A 20322-nucleotide genomic window follows, 5' to 3' on the forward strand; every position below is an offset into this window, starting at 1 on the left:
GAGAGCACCAGTTCCCACTATCACAGGACTGGAGAGTGGAGAGCACCAGTTCCCCCTGCACATGACGGGAGAGTGGAGAGCACCAGTTCCCACTGTCACAGGATGGAGAGTGGAGAGCACCAGTTCAAACTGTCACAGGATGGGAGAGTGGAGAGCACCAGTTCCCACTGTCACAGGACGAGAGAGTGGAGAGCACCAGTTCCCACTGTCACAGGACAGAGAGTGGAGCGCACCAGTTCGCATTGTCACAGGACGGGAGAGTGGAGAGCACCAGTTCCCACTGTTGCAGGACTGGAGAGTGGAGAGCAACAGTTCCCACTGTCACAGGACAGAGAGTGGAGAGCACCAGTTCCCACTGTCACAGGACGGGAGAGTGGAGAGCACCAGTTCCCACTGTCACAGGACAGAGAGTGGAGAGCAGCAGTTCAAACTGTCACAGGACAGAGAGTGGAGAGCACCAATTCCCACTGTCACAGGACAGAGAGTGGAGAGCACCAGTTCCCACTGTCACAGGACAGAGAGTGGAGTGCACCACTTCCCACTGTCACAGGACAGGAGATTGGAGAGCACCAGTTCCCACTGTCACAGGACAGAGAGTGGAGTGCACCAGTTCCCACTGTCACAGGACAGAGAGTGGAGAGCACCAGTTCCCACTGTCACAGGACAGAGAGCGGAGAGCACCAGTTCCCACTGTCACAGGACAGAGAGTGGAGAGCACCAGTTCAAACTGTCACAGGACAGGAGAGTGGAGAGCACCAGTTCCCACTGTCACAGGACAGAGAGTGGAGAGCACCAGTTCAAACTGTCACAGGACAGGAGAGTGGAGAGCACCAGTTCCCACTGTCACAGGACAGAGAGTGGAGAGCACCAGTTCCCACTGTCACAGGACAGGAGAGTGGAGAGCACCAGTTCCCACTGTCACAGGACAGAGAGTGGAGTGCACCAGTTCCCACTGTCACAGGACAGAGAGTGGAGAGCACCAGTTCCCACTGTCACAGGACAGAGAGTGGAGAGCACCAGTTCCCACTGTCACAGGACAGAGAGTGGAGAGCACCAGTTCCCACTGTCACAGGACAGGAGAGTGGAGAGCACCAGTTCCCACTGTCACAGGACGGGAGAGTGGAGAGCACCAGTTCCCACTGACACAGGACAGAGAGTGGAGAGTACCAGTTCGCACTGTCACAGGACAGATAGTGGAGAGCACCAGTTCCCACTGTCACAGGACAGAGTGTGGAGAGCACCAGTTCCCACTGTCACAGGAGAGAGAGTGGAGAGCACCAGTTCCCAATGTCACAGGACGGGAGAGTGGAGAGCACCAGTTCCCATTGTCACAGGACAGAGAGTGGAGAGCACCAGTTCCCACTGTCACAGGACGGGAGAGTGGAGAGCACCAGTTCCCACTGTCACAGGACGGGAGAGTGGAGAGCACCAGTTCCCACTGTCACAGGACAGAGAGTGGAGAGCACCAGTTCAAACTGTCACAGGACAGAGAGTGGAGAGCACCAATTCCCACTGTCACAGGACAGAGAGTGGAGAGCACCAGTTCCCACTGTCACAGGACAGGAGTGTGGAGAGCACCAGTTCCCACTGTCACAGGACAGAGAGTGGAGTGCACCAGTTCCCACTGTCACAGGACAGAGAGTGGAGAGCACCAGTTCCCACTGTCACAGGACAGAGAGTGGAGAGCACCAGTTCAAATTGTCACAGGACAGAGAGTGGAGAGCACCAATTCCCACTGTCACAGGACAGAGTGGAGAGCACCAGTTCCCACTGTCACAGGACAGGAGAGTGGAGAGCACCAGTTCCCACTGTCACAGGACAGAGAGTGGAGTGCACCAGTTCCCACTGTCACAGGACAGAGAGTGGAGAGCACTAGTTCCCACTGTCACAGGACAGAGAGTGGAGAGCACCAGTTCAAACTGTCACAGGACGGGAGAGTGGAGAGCACCAGTTCCCACTGTCACAGGACGAGAGAGTGGAGAGCACCAGTTCCCACTGTCACAGGACAGAGAGTGGAGAGCACCAGTTCCCACTGTCACAGGACAGAGAGTGGAGAGCACCAGTTCCCACTGTCACAGGACAGGAGAGTGGAGAGCACCAGTTCCCACTGTCACAGGACGGGAGAGTGGAGAGCACCAGTTCCCACTGACACAGGACAGAGAGTGGAGAGTACCAGTTCACACTGTCACAGGACAGATAGTGGAGAGCACCAGTTCCCACTGTCACAGGACAGAGTGTGGAGAGCACCAGTTCCCACTGTCACAGGAGAGAGAGTGGAGAACACCAGTTCCCAATGTCACAGGACGGGAGAGTGGAGAGCACCAGTTCCCACTGTCACAGCACAGAGAGTGGAGAGCACCAGTTCCCACTGTCACAGGACGGGAGAGTGGAGAGCACCAGTTCCCACTGTCACAGGACAGAGAGTGGAGAGCACCAGTTCCCACTGTCACATGACAGAGAGTGGAGAGCACCAGTTCCCACTGTCACAGGACAGAGAATGGAGAGCATCAGTTCCGACTGTCACAGGACAGAGAGTGGAGAGCAGCAGTTCCCACTGTCACAGGACAGAGAGTGGAGAGCAGCAGTTCCCACTGTCACAGGACAGAGAGTGGAGAGCACCAGTTCCCACTGTCACAGGACAGAGAGTGGAGAGCATCAGTTCCCATTGTCACAGGAGAGAGAGTGGAGAGCACCAGTTCGGACTGTCACAGGACAGAGAGTGGAGAGCACCAGATCAGACTGTCACAGGACAGAGAGTGGAGAGCACCAGTTCCCACTGTCACAGGACAGAGAGTGGAGAGCACCAGTTCCCACTGTCACAGGACAGAGAGTGGAGAGCACCAGTTCCCACTGTCACAGGACGGGAGAGTGGAGAGTACCAGTTCCCACTGTCACAGACAGAGAGTGAAGAGCAGCAGCTCCCGCTGTCACAGGACAGAGAGTGGATTGCACCAGTTCCCACTGTCACAGGACAGAGAGTGGAGAGCACCAGTTCCCATTGTCACAGGACAGAGAGTGGAGAGCACCAGTTCCCACTGTCACAGGACAGAGAGTGGAGAGCATCAGTTCAAACTGTCACAGGACGGCAGAGTGGAGAGCACCAGTTCCCACTGTCACAGGACGAGAGAGTGGAGAGCACCAGTTCCCACTGTCACAGGACAGAGAGTGGAGAGCACCAGTTCCCACTGTCACAGGACAGAGAGTGGAGAGCACCAGTTCCCACTGTCACAGGACAGGAGAGTGGAGAGCACCAGTTCCCACTGTCACAGGACAGAGAGTGGAGAGCACCAGTTCCCACTGTCACAGGACAGAGAGTGGAGAGCACCAGTTCCCACTGTCACAGGACAGAGAGTGGAGAGCACCAGTTCCCACTGTCACAGGACAGAGAGTGGAGAGCACCAGTTCAAACTGTCACAGACAGAGAGTGGAGAGCACCAGTTCCCGCTGTCACAGGACAGCGAGTGGAGAGCACCAGTTCCCACTGTCACAGGACAGAGAGTGGAGAGCACCAGTTCCCACTGTCACAGGACAGAGAGTGGAGAGCATCAGTTCCCACTGTCACAGGACAGAGAGTGGAGAGCACCTGTTCGCACTGTCACAGGACAGAGAGTGGAGAGCACCAGTTCAAACTGTCACAGGACGGGAGAGTGGAGAGCACCAGTTCCCACTGTTACAGGACAGAGAGTGGAGAGCACCAGTTCCCACTGTCACAGGACAGAGAGTAGAGAGCATCAGTTCCCACTGTCACAGGACGGGAGAGTGGAGAGCACCAGTTCAAACTGTCACAGGACAGAGAGTGGAGAGCACCAGTTCCCACTGTCACAGGGCAGAGAGTGGAGAGCAGTAGTTCCCACTGTCACAGGACGGGAGAGTGGAGAGCACCAGTTCCCAGTGTCACAGGACAGAGAATGGAGAGCATCAGTTCCCACTGTCACAGGACGGGAGAGTGGAGAGCACCAGTTCCCACTGTCACAGGACGGGAGAGTGGAGAGCACCAGTTCCCACTATCACAGGACTGGAGAGTGGAGAGCACCAGTTCCCCCTGCACATGACGGGAGAGTGGAGAGCACCAGTTCCCACTGTCACAGGATGGAGAGTGGAGAGCACCAGTTCAAACTGTCACAGGATGGGAGAGTGGAGAGCACCAGTTCCCACTGTCACAGGACGAGAGAGTGGAGAGCACCAGTTCCCACTGTCACAGGACAGAGAGTGGAGCGCACCAGTTCGCATTGTCACAGGACGGGAGAGTGGAGAGCACCAGTTCCCACTGTCGCAGGACTGGAGAGTGGAGAGCAACAGTTCCCACTGTCACAGGACAGAGAGTGGAGATCACCAGTTCCCACTGTCACAGGGCAGAGAGTGGAGAGCAGTAGTTCCCACTGTCACAGGACGGGAGAGTGAAGAGCACCAGTTCCCAGTGTCACAGGACAGAGAATGGAGAGCATCAGTTCCCACTGTCACAGGACGGGAGAGTGGAGAGCATCAGTTCCCACTGTCACAGGACGGGAGAGTGGAGAGCACCAGTTCCCACTGTCACAGGACGGGAGAGTGAAGAGCACCAGTTCCCAGTGTCACAGGGCAGAGAGTGGAGAGCAGTAGTTCCCACTGTCACAGGACGGGAGAGTGAAGAGCACCAGTTCCCAGTGTCACAGGACAGAGAATGGAGAGCACCAGTTCCCACTGTCACAGGACAGAGAGTGGAGCGCACCAGTTCGCATTGTCACAGGACGGGAGAGTGGAGAGCACCAGTTCCCACTGTCGCAGGACTGGAGAGTGGAGAGCAACAGTTCCCACTGTCACAGGACAGAGAGTGGAGAGCACCAGTTCCCACTGTCACAGGACGGGAGAGTGGAGAGCACCAGTTCCCACTGTCACAGGACAGAGAGTGGAGAGCAGCAGTTCAAACTGTCACAGGACAGAGAGTGGAGAGCACCAATTCCCACTGTCACAGGACAGAGAGTGGAGAGCACCAGTTCCCACTGTCACAGGACAGAGAGTGGAGAGCACCAGTTCCCACTGTCACAGGACAGGAGAGTGGAGAGCACCAGTTCCCACTGTCACAGGACAGAGAGTGGAGAGCACCAGTTCCCACTGTCACAGGACAGAGAGTGGAGAGCACCAGTTCCCACTGTCACAGGACAGGAGAGTGGAGAGCACCAGTTCCCACTGTCACAGGACAGAGAGTGGAGAGCACCAGTTCCCACTGTCACAGGACAGAGAGTGGAGAGCACCAGTTCCCACTGTCACAGGACAGAGAGTGGAGAGCACCAGTTCCCACTGTCACAGGACAGAGAGTGGAGAGCACCAGTTCAAACTGTCACAGACAGAGAGTGGAGAGCACCAGTTCCCGCTGTCACAGGACAGCGAGTGGAGAGCACCAGTTCCCACTGTCACAGGACAGAGAGTGGAGAGCACCAGTTCCCACTGTCACAGGACAGAGAGTGGAGAGCATCAGTTCCCACTGTCACAGGACAGAGAGTGGAGAGCACCTGTTCGCACTGTCACAGGACAGAGAGTGGAGAGCACCAGTTCAAACTGTCACAGGACGGGAGAGTGGAGAGCACCAGTTCCCACTGTTACAGGACAGAGAGTGGAGAGCACCAGTTCCCACTGTCACAGGACAGAGAGTAGAGAGCATCAGTTCCCACTGTCACAGGACGGGAGAGTGGAGAGCACCAGTTCAAACTGTCACAGGACAGAGAGTGGAGAGCACCAGTTCCCACTGTCACAGGGCAGAGAGTGGAGAGCAGTAGTTCCCACTGTCACAGGACGGGAGAGTGGAGAGCACCAGTTCCCAGTGTCACAGGACAGAGAATGGAGAGCATCAGTTCCCACTGTCACAGGACGGGAGAGTGGAGAGCACCAGTTCCCACTGTCACAGGACGGGAGAGTGGAGAGCACCAGTTCCCACTATCACAGGACTGGAGAGTGGAGAGCACCAGTTCCCCCTGCACATGACGGGAGAGTGGAGAGCACCAGTTCCCACTGTCACAGGATGGAGAGTGGAGAGCACCAGTTCAAACTGTCACAGGATGGGAGAGTGGAGAGCACCAGTTCCCACTGTCACAGGACGAGAGAGTGGAGAGCACCAGTTCCCACTGTCACAGGACAGAGAGTGGAGCGAACCAGTTCGCATTGTCACAGGACGGGAGAGTGGAGAGCACCAGTTCCCACTGTCGCAGGACTGGAGAGTGGAGAGCAACAGTTCCCACTGTCACAGGACAGAGAGTGGAGAGCACCAATTCCCACTGTCACAGGACAGAGAGTGGAGAGCACCAGTTCCCACTGTCACAGGACAGAGAGTGGAGAGCACCAGTTCCCACTGTCACAGGACAGGAGAGTGGAGTTCACCAGTTCCCACTGTCACAGGACAGAGAGTGGAGTGCACCAGTTCCCACTGTCACAGGACAGAGAGTGGAGAGCACCAGTTCCCACTGTCACAGGACAGAGAGTGGAGAGCACCAGTTCCCACTGTCACAGGACAGAGAGTGGAGAGCACCAGTTCAAACTGTCACAGGACAGGAGAGTGGAGAGCACCAGTTCCCACTGTCACAGGACAGAGAGTGGAGAGCACCAGTTCCCACTGTCACAGGACAGGAGAGTGGAGAGCACCAGTTCCCACTGTCACAGGACAGAGAGTGGAGTGCACCAGTTCCCACTGTCACAGGACAGAGAGTGGAGAGCACCAGTTCCCACTGTCACAGGACAGAGAGTGGAGAGCACCAGTTCCCACTGTCACAGGACAGAGAGTGGAGAGCACCAGTTCCCACTGTCACAGGACAGGAGAGTGGAGAGCACCAGTTCCCACTGTCACAGGACGGGAGAGTGGAGAGCACCAGTTCCCACTGACACAGGACAGAGATTGGAGAGTACCAGTTCGCACTGTCACAGGACAGATAGTGGAGAGCACCAGTTCCCACTGTCACAGGACAGAGTGTGGAGAGCACCAGTTCCCACTGTCACAGGAGAGAGAGTGGAGAGCACCAGTTCCCAATGTCACAGGACGGGAGAGTGGAGAGCACCAGTTCCCACTGTCACAGGACAGAGAGTGGAGAGCACCAGTTCCCACTGTCACAGGACGGGAGAGTGGAGAGCACCAGTTCCCACTGTCACAGGACAGAGAGTGGAGAGCACCAGTTCCCACTGTCACAGGACGGGAGAGTGGAGAGCACCAGTTCCCACTATCACAGGACTGGAGAGTGGAGAGCACCAGTTCCCCCTGCACATGACGGGAGAGTGGAGAGCACCAGTTCCCACTGTCACAGGATGGAGAGTGGAGAGCACCAGTTCAAACTGTCACAGGATGGGAGAGTGGAGAGCACCAGTTCCCACTGTCACAGGACGAGAGAGTGGAGAGCACCAGTTCCCACTGTCACAGGACAGAGAGTGGAGCGCACCAGTTCGCATTGTCACAGGACGGGAGAGTGGAGAGCACCAGTTCCCACTGTCGCAGGACTGGAGAGTGGAGAGCAACAGTTCCCACTGTCACAGGACAGAGAGTGGAGAGCACCAGTTCCCACTGTCACAGGACGGGAGAGTGGAGAGCACCAGTTCCCACTGTCACAGGACAGAGAGTGGAGAGCAGCAGTTCAAACTGTCACAGGACAGAGAGTGGAGAGCACCAATTCCCACTGTCACAGGACAGAGAGTGGAGAGCACCAGTTCCCACTGTCACAGGACAGAGAGTGGAGAGCACCAGTTCCCACTGTCACAGGACAGGAGAGTGGAGTTCACCAGTTCCCACTGTCACAGGACAGAGAGTGGAGTGCACCAGTTCCCACTGTCACAGGACAGAGAGTGGAGAGCACCAGTTCCCACTGTCACAGGACAGAGAGTGGAGAGCACCAGTTCCCACTGTCACAGGACAGAGAGTGGAGAGCACCAGTTCAAACTGTCACAGGACAGGAGAGTGGAGAGCACCAGTTCCCACTGTCACAGGACAGAGAGTGGAGAGCACCAGTTCCCACTGTCACAGGACAGGAGAGTGGAGAGCACCAGTTCCCACTGTCACAGGACAGAGAGTGGAGTGCACCAGTTCCCACTGTCACAGGACAGAGGGTGGAGAGCACCAGTTCCCACTGTCACAGGACAGAGAGTGGAGAGCACCAGTTCCCACTGTCACAGGACAGAGAGTGGAGAGCACCAGTTCCCACTGTCACAGGACAGGAGAGTGGAGAGCACCAGTTCCCACTGTCACAGGACGGGAGAGTGGAGAGCACCAGTTCCCACTGACACAGGACAGAGATTGGAGAGTACCAGTTCGCACTGTCACAGGACAGATAGTGGAGAGCACCAGTTCCCACTGTCACAGGACAGAGTGTGGAGAGCACCAGTTCCCACTGTCACAGGAGAGAGAGTGGAGAGCACCAGTTCCCAATGTCACAGGACGGGAGAGTGGAGAGCACCAGTTCCCACTGTCACAGGACAGAGAGTGGAGAGCACCAGTTCCCACTGTCACAGGACGGGAGAGTGGAGAGCACCAGTTCCCACTGTCACAGGACAGAGAGTGGAGAGCACCAGTTCCCACTGTCACATGACAGAGAGTGGAGAGCACCAGTTCCCACTGTCACAGGACAGAGAATGGAGAGCATCAGTTCCGACTGTCACAGGACAGAGAGTGGAGAGCAGCAGTTCCCACTGTCACAGGACAGAGAGTGGAGAGCAGCAGTTCCCACTGTCACAGGACAGAGAGTGGAGAGCACCAGTTCCCACTGTCACAGGACAGAGAGTGGAGAGCATCAGTTCCCATTTTCACAGGAGAGAGAGTGGAGAGCACCAGTTCCGACTGTCACAGGACAGAAAGTGGAGAGCACCAGTTCCCACTGTCACAGGACAGAGAGTGGAGAGCACCAGTTCCTACTGTCACAGGACAGAGAGTGGAGAGCACCAGATCAGACTGTCACAGGACAGAGAGTGGAGAGCACCAGTTCCCACTGTCACAGGACAGAGAGTGGAGAGCACCAGTTCCCACTGTCACAGGATAGAGAGTAGAGAGCACCAGTTCCCACTGTCACAGGACGGGAGAGTGGAGAGCACCAGTTCCCACTGTCACAGACAGAGAGTGGAGAGCACCAGCTCCCGCTGTCACAGGACAGAGAGTGGAGTGCACCAGTTCCCACTGTCACAGGACAGAGAGTGGAGAGCACCAGTTCCCACTGTCACAGGACAGAGAGTGGAGAGCACCAGTTCCCACTGTCACAGGACAGAGAGTGGAGAGCATCAGTTCAGACTGTCACAGGACGGGAGAGTGGAGAGCACCAGTTCCCACTGTCACAGGACGAGAGAGTGGAGAGCACCAGTTCCCACTGTCACAGGACAGAGAGTGGAGAGCACCAGTTCCCACTGTCACAGGACAGAGAGTGGAGAGCACCAGTTCCCACTGTCACAGGACAGGAGAGTGGAGAGCACCAGTTCCCATTGTCACAGGACAGAGACTGGAGAGCACCAGTTCCCACTGTCACAGGACAGAGAGTGGAGAGCACCAATTCCCACTGTCACAGGACAGAGAGTGGAAAGCACCAGTTCAAACTGTCACAGACAGAGAGTGGAGAGCACCAGTTCCCACTGTCACAGACAGAGAGTGGAGAGCACCAGCTCCCGCTGTCACAGGACAGAGAGCGGAGAGCACCAATTCCCGCTGTCACAGGACAGAGTGTGGAGAGCACCAGTTCCCACTGTCACAGGACAGAGAGTGGAGAGCACCAGTTCAAACTGTCACAGGACAGAGAGTGGAGAGCACCAGTTCCCACTGTCACAGGACAGAGAGTGGTGAGAGGGGAGCGACCTGTCAAAAGCCCAGCGGGAGATCGAGAGCCAGCGGCAGTTGGTGAGAGGGGAGTGACCTGTCAAAAGCCCAGCGGGAGATCGAGAGCCAGCGGCAGTTGGTGAGAGGGGAGCGACCTGTCAAAAGCCCAGCGGGAGATCGAGAGCCAGCGGCAGTTGGTGAGAGGGGAGCGACCTATCAAAGGCGACTGGTGCAGCTACAGCGGGAGAGAAAGCAAAATAGAAGTAGAAAGTAATCAAAAAGTGACGTCACAGCCAATGGGGTAAGTGATTGGCTGGTGATTGGTGAGTAGCTTTTCTTTTATTTTTTATATCAGTAAGTGAACTATAACATTGTTATTACCAATTTAAGGGTATCTAAGGTTAAAACATGGCAGGAGAGCTCGGTCATGTGATATGCTCCTCCTGTACCATGTGGGAACTCGGGGACACTTCCGGTGTCCCTGACGACTACGTGTGTGGGAAGTGTATCCGCCTCGAGCTCTTGACGGTCCGCGTTGCGGAATTGGAGCTGAAGGTGGATTCACTCTGGAGCATCCACGATGCTGAGAATGACGTGAGTATCACGTGTAGTGAGTTGGTCTTACCGCAGGAGAAGGGTCCACAGCCAGATAGGGAATGGAAGACCAACAGGAAGAGCAGTGCAAGAAAGATAGTGCAGGAGTCCCCTGTGGTCATCCCCCTGCAAAACAGATACACTGCTTTGAGTACTGTTGGGGAGGATGACTCATCAGGGGAGGGCAGCAGCAGCCAAGTTCATGGCACCATAGGTGGCTCTGCTGCAAAGGAGGGCAGGAAAAAGAGTGGGAGCGCGATAGTGATAGGGGATTCGATGGTGAGGGGAATAGATAGGCGTTTCTGCGGACGCAACCGAGACTCCAGGATGGTATGTTGCCTCCCTGGTGCAAGGGTCAAGGATGTCTCGGAGCGGGTGCAGGACATTCTGAAATGGGAGGGAGAACAGCCAGTTGTCGTGGTGCACATTGGTACCAACGACATAGGTAAAAAAAGGGATGAGGTCCTACGAAAAGAATTTAAGGAGCTAGGAGCTAAATTAAAAAGTAGGACCTCAAAAGTAGTAATCTCGGGATTGCTACCAGTGCCACGTGCTAGTCAGAGTAGGAATCGCAGGATAGCGCAGATGAATACATGGCTTGAGCAGTGGTGCAGCAGGGAGGGATTCAAATTCTTGGGGCATTGGAACCGGTTCTGGGGGAGGTGGGACCAGTACAAACCGGATGGTCTGCACCTGGGCAGGTCCGGAACCAATGTCCTAGGGGGAGTGTTTGCCAGTGCTGTTGGGGAGGAGTTAAACTAATATTGCAGGGGGATGGGAACCTATACAGGGAGACAGAGGGAGACAAAAAGGAGGCAAAAGCAAAAGACAGAAAGGAGATGAGGAAAAGTGGAGGGCAGAGAAACCCAAGGCAAAGAACAAAAAGGGCCACTGTACAGCAAAATTCTAAAAGGACAAAGGGTGTTAAAAAAGCAAGCCTGAAGGCTTTGTGTCTTAATGCAAGGAGTATCCGCAATAAGGTGGATGAATTAATTGTGCAAATAGATGTTAACAAATATGATGTGATTGGGATTACGGAGACGTGGCTCCAGGATGATCAGGGCTGGGAACTCAACATCCAGGGGTATTCAACATTCAGGAAGGATAGAATAAAAGGAAAAGGAGGTGGGGTAGCATTGCTGGTTAAAGAGGAGATTAATGCAATAGTTAGGAAAGACATTAGCTTGGATGATGTGGAATCTATATGGGTAGAGCTGCAGAACACTAAAGGGCAAAAATCGTTAGTGGGAGTTGTGTACAGACCTCCAAACAGTAGTAGTGATGTTGGGGAGGGCATCAAACAGGAAATTAGGAGTGCATGCAATAAAGGTGCAGCAGTTATAATGGGTGACTTTAATATGCACATAGATTGGGCTAGCCAAACTGGAAGCAATACGGTGGAGGAGGATTTCCTGGAATGCATAAGGGATGGTTTTCTAGACCAATATGTCGAGGAACCAACTAGGGGGGAGGCCATCTTAGACTGGGTGTTGTGTAATGAGAGAGGATTAATTAGCAATCTCATTGTGCGAGGCCCCTTGGAGAAGAGTGACCATAATATGGTGGAATTCTGCATTAGGATGGAGAATGAAACAGTTAATTCAGAGACCATGGTCTAGAACTTAAAGAAGGGTAACTTTGAAGGTATGAGGCATGAATTGGCTAAGATAGATTGGCTAATGATACTTAAGGGGTTGACTGTGGATGGGCAATGGCAGACATTTAGAGAACGCATGGATGAATTACAACAATTGTACATTCCTGTCTGGCGTAAAAATAAAAAAGGGAAGGTGGCTCAACCGTGGCTATCTAGGGAAATCAGGGATAGTATTAAAGCCAAGGAAGTGGCATACAAATTGGCCAGAAATAGCAGCGAACCTGGGGACTGGGAGAAATTTAGAACTCAGCAGAGGAGGACAAAGGGTTTGATTAGGGTAGGGAAAATGGAGTACGAGAAGAAGCTTGCAGGGAACATTAAGGCGGATTGCAAAAGTTTCTATAGGTATGTAAAGAGAAAGAGGTTAGTAAAGACAAACGTAGGTCCCCTGCAGTCAGAATCAGGGGAAGTCATAACGGGGAACAAAGAAATGGCAGACCAATTGAACAAGTACTTTGGTTCAGTATTCACTAAGGAGGACACAAACAACCTTCCGGATATAAAAGTGGTCAGAGGGTCTATTAAGGAGGAGGAACTGAGGGAAATCTTTATTAGTCGGGAAATTGTGTTGGGGAAATTGATGGGATTGAAGGCCGATAAATCCCCAGGGCCTGATGGACTGCATCCCAGAGTACTTGAGGAGGTGGCCTTGGAAATAGCGGATGCATTGACAGTCATTTTCCAACATTCCATTGACTCTGGATCAGTTCCTATCGAGTGGAGGGTAGCCAATGTAACCCCACTTTTTAAAAAAGGAGGGAGAGAGAAAGCAGGGAATTATAGACCGGTGAGCCTGACCTCAGTAGTGGGTAAAATGATGGAATCAATTATTAAGGATGTCATAGCAGCGCATTTGGAAAATGGTGACATGATAGGTCCAAGTCAGCATGGATTTGTAAAAGGGAGATCATGCTTGACAAATCTTCTGGAATTTTTTGAGGATGTTTCCAATAAAGAGGACAAAGGAGTACCAGTTGATGTGGTATATTTGGACTTTCAGAAGGCTTTCGACAAGGTCCCACACAGGAGATTAATGTGCAACGTTAAAGCACATGGGATTGGGGGTAGTGTGCTGACGTGGATTGAGAACTGGTTGTCAGACAGGAAGCAAAGAGTAGGAGTAAATGGGTACTTTTCGGAATGGCAGGCAGTGACTAGTGGGGTACCGCAGGGTTCTGTGCTGGGGCCCCAGCTGTTTACATTGTACATTAATGATTTAGACGAGGGGATTAAATGTAGTATCTCCAAATTTGCGGATGACACTAAGTTGGGTGGCAGTGTGAGCTGCGAGGAGGATGCTATGAGGCTACAGAGTGACTTGGATAGGTTAGGTGAGTGGGCAAATGCGTGGCAGATGAAGTATAATGTGGATAAATGTGAGGTTATCCACTTTGGTGGTAAAAACAGAGAGACAGACTATTATCTGAATGGTGACAGATTAGGAAAAGGGAAGGTGCAACGAGACCAAGGTGTCATGGTACATCAGTCATTGAAGGTTGGCATGCAGGTACAGCAGGCGGTTAAGAAAGCAAATGGCATGTTGGCCTTCATAGCGAGGGGATTTGAGTACAGGGGCAGGGAGGTGTTACTACAGTTGTACAGGGCCTTGGTGAGGCCACACCTGGAGTATTGTGTACAGTTTTGGTCTCCTAACTTGAGGAAGGACATACTTGCTGTTGAGGGAGTGCAGCGAAGATTCACCAGACTGATTCCCGGGATGGTGGGACTGACCTATCAAGAAAGACTGAATCAACTGGGCTTGTATTCACTGGAGTTCAGAAGAGTGAGAGGGGACCTCATAGAAACGTTTAAAATTCTGACGGGTTTGGACAGGTTGGATGCAGGAAGAATGTTCCCAATGTTGGGGAAGTCCAGAACCAGGGGTCACAGTCTAAGGATAAGGGGTAAGCCATTTAGGACCGAGATAAGGAGAAACTTCTTCACCCAGAGAGTGGTGAACCTGTGGAATTCTCTACCACAGGAAGTAGTTGAGGCCAATTCACTAAATATATTCAAAAGGGAGTTAGATGAAGTCCTTTCTACTCGGGGGATCAAGGGGTATGGCGTGAAAGCAGGAAGTGGGTACTGAAGTTTCATGTTCAGCCATGAACTCGTTGAATGGCGGTGCAGGCTAGAAGGGCTGAATGGCCTGCTCCTGCACCTATTTTCTATGTTTCTATGTTTCTATCAGTTCCCAGTGTCACAGGACAGAGAGTGGAGAGCACCAGTTCCCACTGTCACAGGACGGGAGAGTGGAGAGCACCAGTTCCCACTGTCACAGGACAGAGAGTGGAGAGCACCAGTTCCCACTGTCACAGGACGGGAGAGTGGAGAGCACCAGTTCCCACTGTCACAGGACAGAGAGTGGAGAGCATCAGTTCCCACTGTCACAGGACAGAGAGTGGGGAGCACCAGTTCCCACTGTCACAGAACAGAGGGTGGAGAGCACCAGTTCCCACTGTCACAGGACAGTGAGTGGAGAGTACCAGTTCAGACTGTCACAGGACAGAGAGTGGAGAGCACCAGATCCGACTGTCACAGGACAGAAAGTGGAGAGCACCAGTTCCCACTGTCACAGGACAGAGAGTGGAGAGCACCAGTTCAGACTGTCACAGGACAGAGATTGGAGAGCAACAGTTCCCACTGTCACAGGACAGAAAGTGAAGAGCACCAGTTTCCACTGTCACAGGACAGAGAGTGGAGAGCACCAGTTCAGACTGTCACAGGACAGGAGAGTGGAGAGCACAAGTTCCCACTGTCACAGGACGGGAGAGTGGAGAGCACCAGTTCCCAATGTTACATGACAGAGAGTGGAGAGCACCAGTTCCCACTGTCACAGGACAGAGAGTGGAGAGCACCTGTTCGCACTGTCACAGGACAGAGAGTGGAGAGCACCAGTTCAAACTATCACAGGACAGAGAGTGGAGAGCACCAGTTCCCACTGTCACAGGACAGAGAGTGGAGAGCACCAGTTCCCACTGTCACAGGACAGAGAGTGGAGAGCACCAGTTCCCACTGTCACAGAACAGAGAGTGGAGAGCATCAGTTCAAACTGTCACAGGACGGGAGAGTGGAGAGCACCAGTTCACACTGTCACAGGACGAGATAGTGGAGAGCACCAGTTCCCACTGTCACAGGACAGAGAGTGGAGAGCACCAGTTCTCACTGTCACAGGACAGAGAGTGGAGAGCACCAGTTCCCACTGTCACAGGACAGGAGAGTGGAGAGCACCAGTTCCCACTGTCACAGGACAGAAAGTGGAGAGCACCAGTTCCCACTGTCACAGGACAGAGAGTGGAGAGCACCAGTTCCCGCTGTCACAGGACAGCGAGTGGAGAGCACCAGTTCCCACTGTCACAGGACAGAGAGTGGAGAGCACCTGTTCGCACTGTCACAGGACAGAGAGTGGAGAGCACCAGTTCCCACTGTCACAGGACAGAGAGTAGAGAGCATCAGTTCCCACTGTCACAGGACGGGAGAGTGGAGAGCACCAGTTCAAACTGTCACAGGACAGAGAGTGGAGATCACCAGTTCCCACAGTCACAGGGCAGAGAGTGGAGAGCAGTAGTTCCCACTGTCACAGGACGGGAGACTGGAGAGCACCAGTTCCCACTGTCACAGGACAGAGAGTGGAGAGCACCAGTTCCCACTGTCACACGACAGAGAGTGGAGAGCACCAGTTCCCACTGTCACAGGACAGAGAGTGGAGTGCACCAGTGCCCATTGTCACAGGACAGAGAGTGGAGAGCACCAGTTCCCAATGTCACAGGACAGAGAGTGGAGAGCACCAGTTCCCACTGTCGCAGGACAGAGAGTGGAGAGCACCAGTTCAAACTGTCACAGGACGGGAGAGTGGAGAGCACCAGTTCCCACTGTCACAGGACGAGAGAGTGGAGAGCACCAGTTCCCACTGTCACAGGACAGAGAGTGGAGAGCACCAGTTCCCACTGTCACAGGACAGAGAGTGGAGAGCACCAGTTCCCACTGTCACAGGACAGGAGAGTGGAGAGCACCAGTTCCCACTGTCACAGGACGGGAGAGTGGAGAGCACCAGTTCCCACTGTCACAAACAGAGAGTGGAGATTATCAGTTCGCACTGTCACAGGACAGAGAGTGGAGAGCACCAGTTTCCACTGTCACAGGACAGAGTGTGGAGAGCACCAGTTCCCACTGTCACAGGAGAGATTGGAGAGCACCAGTTCCCACTGTCACAGGACAGAGAGTGGAGAGCACCAGTTCCCACTGTCACAGGACAGAGAGTGGAGAGCACCAGTTCAAACTGTCACAGACAGAGAGTGGAGAGCACCAGTTCCCGCTGTCACAGGACAGCGAGTGGAGAGCACCAGTTCCCACTGTCACAGGACAGAGAGTGGAGAGCACCTGTTCGCACTGACACAGGACAGAGAGTGGAGAGCACCAGTTCAAACTGTCACAGGACGGGAGAGTGGAGAGCACCAGTTCCCACTGTTACAGGACAGAGAGTGGAGAGCACCAGTTCCCACTGTCACAGGACAGAGAGTGGTGAGCACCAGTTCCCAATGTCACAGGACGGGAGAGTGGAGAGCATCAGTTCCCACTGTCACAGGACAGAAAGTGGAGAGCACCAGTTCCCACTGTCACAGGACAGAGAGTGGAGAGCACCAGTTCCCACTGTCACAGGACAGAGAGTGGAGAGCACCAGTTCAAACTGTCACAGACAGAGAGTGGAGAGCACCAGTTCCCGCTGTCACAGGACAGCGAGTGGAGAGCACCAGTTCCCACTGTCACAGGACAGAGAGTGGAGAGCACCTGTGCGCACTGTCACAGGACAGAGAGTGGAGAGCACCAGTTCCCACTGTCACAGGACAGAGAGTAGAGAGCATCAGTTCCCACTGTCACAGGACGGGAGAGTTAAGAGCACCAGTTCAAACTGTCACAGGACAGAGAGTGGAGATCACCAGTTCCCACTGTCACAGGGCAGAGAGTGGAGAGCACCAGTTCCCAATGTCACAGGACGGGAGAGTGGAGAGCACCAGTTCCCACTGTCACACGACAGAGAGTGGAGAGCACCAGTTCCCACTGTCACAGGACAGAGAGTGGAGAACACCAGTTCCCACTGTCACAGGACAGAGAGTGGAGAGCACCAGTTCAAACTGTCACAGACAGAGAGTGGAGAGCCCCAGTTCAAACTGTCACGGACAGAGAGTGGAGAGCACCAGTTCCCACTGTCACAGGACAGAGAGTGGAGAGCACCAGTTCCCACTGTCACAGGACAGAGAGTGGAGAGCACCAGTTCCCACTGTCACAGGACAGAGAGTGGAGTGCACCAGTTCCCACTGTCACAGGACAGAGAGTGGAGAGCACCAGTTCCCACTGTCACAGGACAGAGAGTGGAGAGCATCAGTTCCCACTGTCGCAGGACAGAGAGTGGAGAGCACCAGTTCAAACTGTCACAGGACGGGAGAGTGGAGAGCACCAGTTCCCACTGTCACAGGACGAGAGAGTGGAGAGCACCAGTTCCCACTGTCACAGGACAGGAGATTGGAGAGCACCAGTTCCCACTGTCACAAACAGAGAGTGGAGAGTATCAGTTCGCACTGTCACAGGACAGAGAGTGGAGAGCACCAGTTCCCACTGTCACAGGACAGAGAGTAGAGAGCATCAGTTCCCACTGTCACAGGACGGGAGAGTGGAGAGCACCAGTTCAAACTGTCACAGGACAGAGAGTGGAGAGCACCAGTTCCCACTGTCACAGGGCAGAGAGTGGAGAGCAGTAGCTCCCACTGTCACAGGCCGGGAGAGTGGAGAGCACCAGTTCCCACTGTCACAGGACAGAGAGTGGAGAGCACCAGTTTCCACTGTCACACGACAGAGAGTGGAGAGCACCAGTTCCCACTGTCACAGGACAGAGAGTGGAGTGCACCAGTTCCCACTGTCACAGGACAGAGAGTGGAGAGCACCAGTTCCCACTGTCACAGGACAGAGAGTGGAGAGCACCAGTTCCCACTGTCGCAGGACAGAGAGTGGAGAGCACCAGTTCAAACTGTCACAGGACGGGAGAGTGGAGAGCACCAGTTCCCACTGTCACAGGACGAGAGAGTGGAGAGCACCAGTTCCCACTGTCACAGGACAGAGAGTGGAGAGCACCAGTTCCCACTGTCACAGGACAGAGAGTGGAGAGAACCAGTTCCCACTGTCACAGGACAGGAGAGTGGAGAGCACCAGTACCCACTGTCACAAACAGAGAGTGGAGATTATCAGTTCGCACTGTCACAGGACAGAGAGTGGAGAGCACCAGTTCCCACTGTCACAGGACAGAGTGTGGAGAGCACCAGTTCCCACTGTCACAGGAGAGATTGGAGAGCACCAGTTCCCACTGTCACAGGACAGAGAGTGGAGAGCACCAGTTCCCACTGTCACAGGACAGAGAGTGGTGAGCACCAGTTCCCAATGTCACAGGACGGGAGAGTGGAGAGCATCAGTTCCCAGTGTCACAGGACAGAGAGTGGAGAGCACCAGTTCCCACTGTCACAGGACGGGAGAGTGGAGAGCACCAGTTCCCACTGTCACAGGACAGAGAGTGGAGAGCACCAGTTCAAACTGTCACAGACAGAGAGTGGAGAGCACCAGTTCCCGCTGTCACAGGACAGCGAGTGGAGAGCACCAGTTCCCACTGTCACAGGACAGAGAGTGGAGAGCACCTGTTCGCACTGTCACAGGACAGAGAGTGGAGAGCACCAGTTCAAACTGTCACAGGACGGGAGAGTGGAGAGCACCAGTTCCCACTGTTACAGGACAGAGAGTGGAGAGCACCAGTTCCCACTGTCACAGGACAGAGAGTAGAGAGCATCAGTTCCCACTGTCACAGGACAGGAGAGTGAAGAGCACCAGTTCCCACTGTCACAGGGCAGAGAGTGGAGAGCAGTAGTTCCCACTGTCACAGGACGGGAGAGTGGAGAGCACCAGTTTCCACTGTCACAGGACAGAGAGTGGAGAGCACCAGTTCCCACTGTCACACGACAGAGAGTGGAGAGCACCAGTTCCCACTGTCACAGGACAGAGAGTGGAGTGCACCAGTTCCCACTGTCACAGGACAGAGAGTGGAGAGCACCAGTTCCCACTGTCACAGGACAGAGAGTGGAGAGCACCAGTTCTCACTGTCACAGGACAGAGAGTGGAGAGCACCAGTTCCCACTGTCACAGGACAGGAGAGTGGAGAGCACCAGTTCCCACTGTCACAGGACAGAAAGTGGAGAGCACCAGTTCCCACTGTCACAGGACAGAGAGTGGAGAGCACCAGTTCCCACTGTCACAGGACAGAGAGTGGAGAGCACCAGTTCAAACTGTCACAGACAGAGAGTGGAGAGCACCAGTTCCCGCTGTCACAGGACAGCGAGTGGAGAGCACCAGTTCCCACTGTCACAGGACAGAGAGTGGAGAGCACCTGTTCGCACTGTCACAGGACAGAGAGTGGAGAGCACCAGTTCCCACTGTCACAGGACAGAGAGTAGAGAGCATCAGTTCCCACTGTCACAGGATGGGAGAGTGGAGAGCACCAGTTCAAACTGTCACAGGACAGAGAGTGGAGATCACCAGTTCCCACTGTCACAGGGCAGAGAGTGGAGAGCAGTAGTTCCCACTGTCACAGGACGGGAGACTGGAGAGCACCAGTTCCCACTGTCACAGCACAGAGAGTGGAGAGCACCAGTTCCCACTGTCACACGACAGAGAGTGGAGAGCACCAGTTCCCACTGTCACAGGACAGAGAGTGGAGTGCACCAGTTCCCACTGTCACAGGACAGAGAGTGGAGAGCACCAGTTCCCAATGTCACAGGACAGAGAGTGGAGAGCACCAGTTCCCACTGTCGCAGGACAGAGAGTGGAGAGCACCAGTTCAAACTGTCACAGGACGGGAGAGTGGAGAGCACCAGTTCCCACTGTCACAGGACGAGAGAGTGGAGAGCACCAGTTCCCACTGTCACAGGACAGAGAGTGGAGAGCACCAGTTCCCACTGTCACAGGACAGAGAGTGGAGAGCACCAGTTCCCACTGTCACAGGACAGGAGAGTGGAGAGCACCAGTTCCCACTGTCACAGGACGGGAGAGTGGAGAGCGCCAGTTCCCACTGTCACAAACAGAGAGTGGAGAGCACCAGTTCCCACTGTCACAGGACAGAGTGTGGAGAGCACCAGTTCCCACTGTCACAGGAGAGATTGGAGAGCACCAGTTCCCACTGTCACAGGACAGAGAGTGGAGAGCACCAGTTCCCACTGTCACAGGAGAGATTGGAGAGCACCAGTTCCCACTGTCACAGGACAGAGAGTGGAGAGCACCAGTTTCCACTGTC

Source organism: Pristiophorus japonicus, chromosome 14, assembly GCF_044704955.1.
Source record: "Pristiophorus japonicus isolate sPriJap1 chromosome 14, sPriJap1.hap1, whole genome shotgun sequence".
Taxonomy (NCBI): Eukaryota; Metazoa; Chordata; class Chondrichthyes; family Pristiophoridae; genus Pristiophorus; species Pristiophorus japonicus.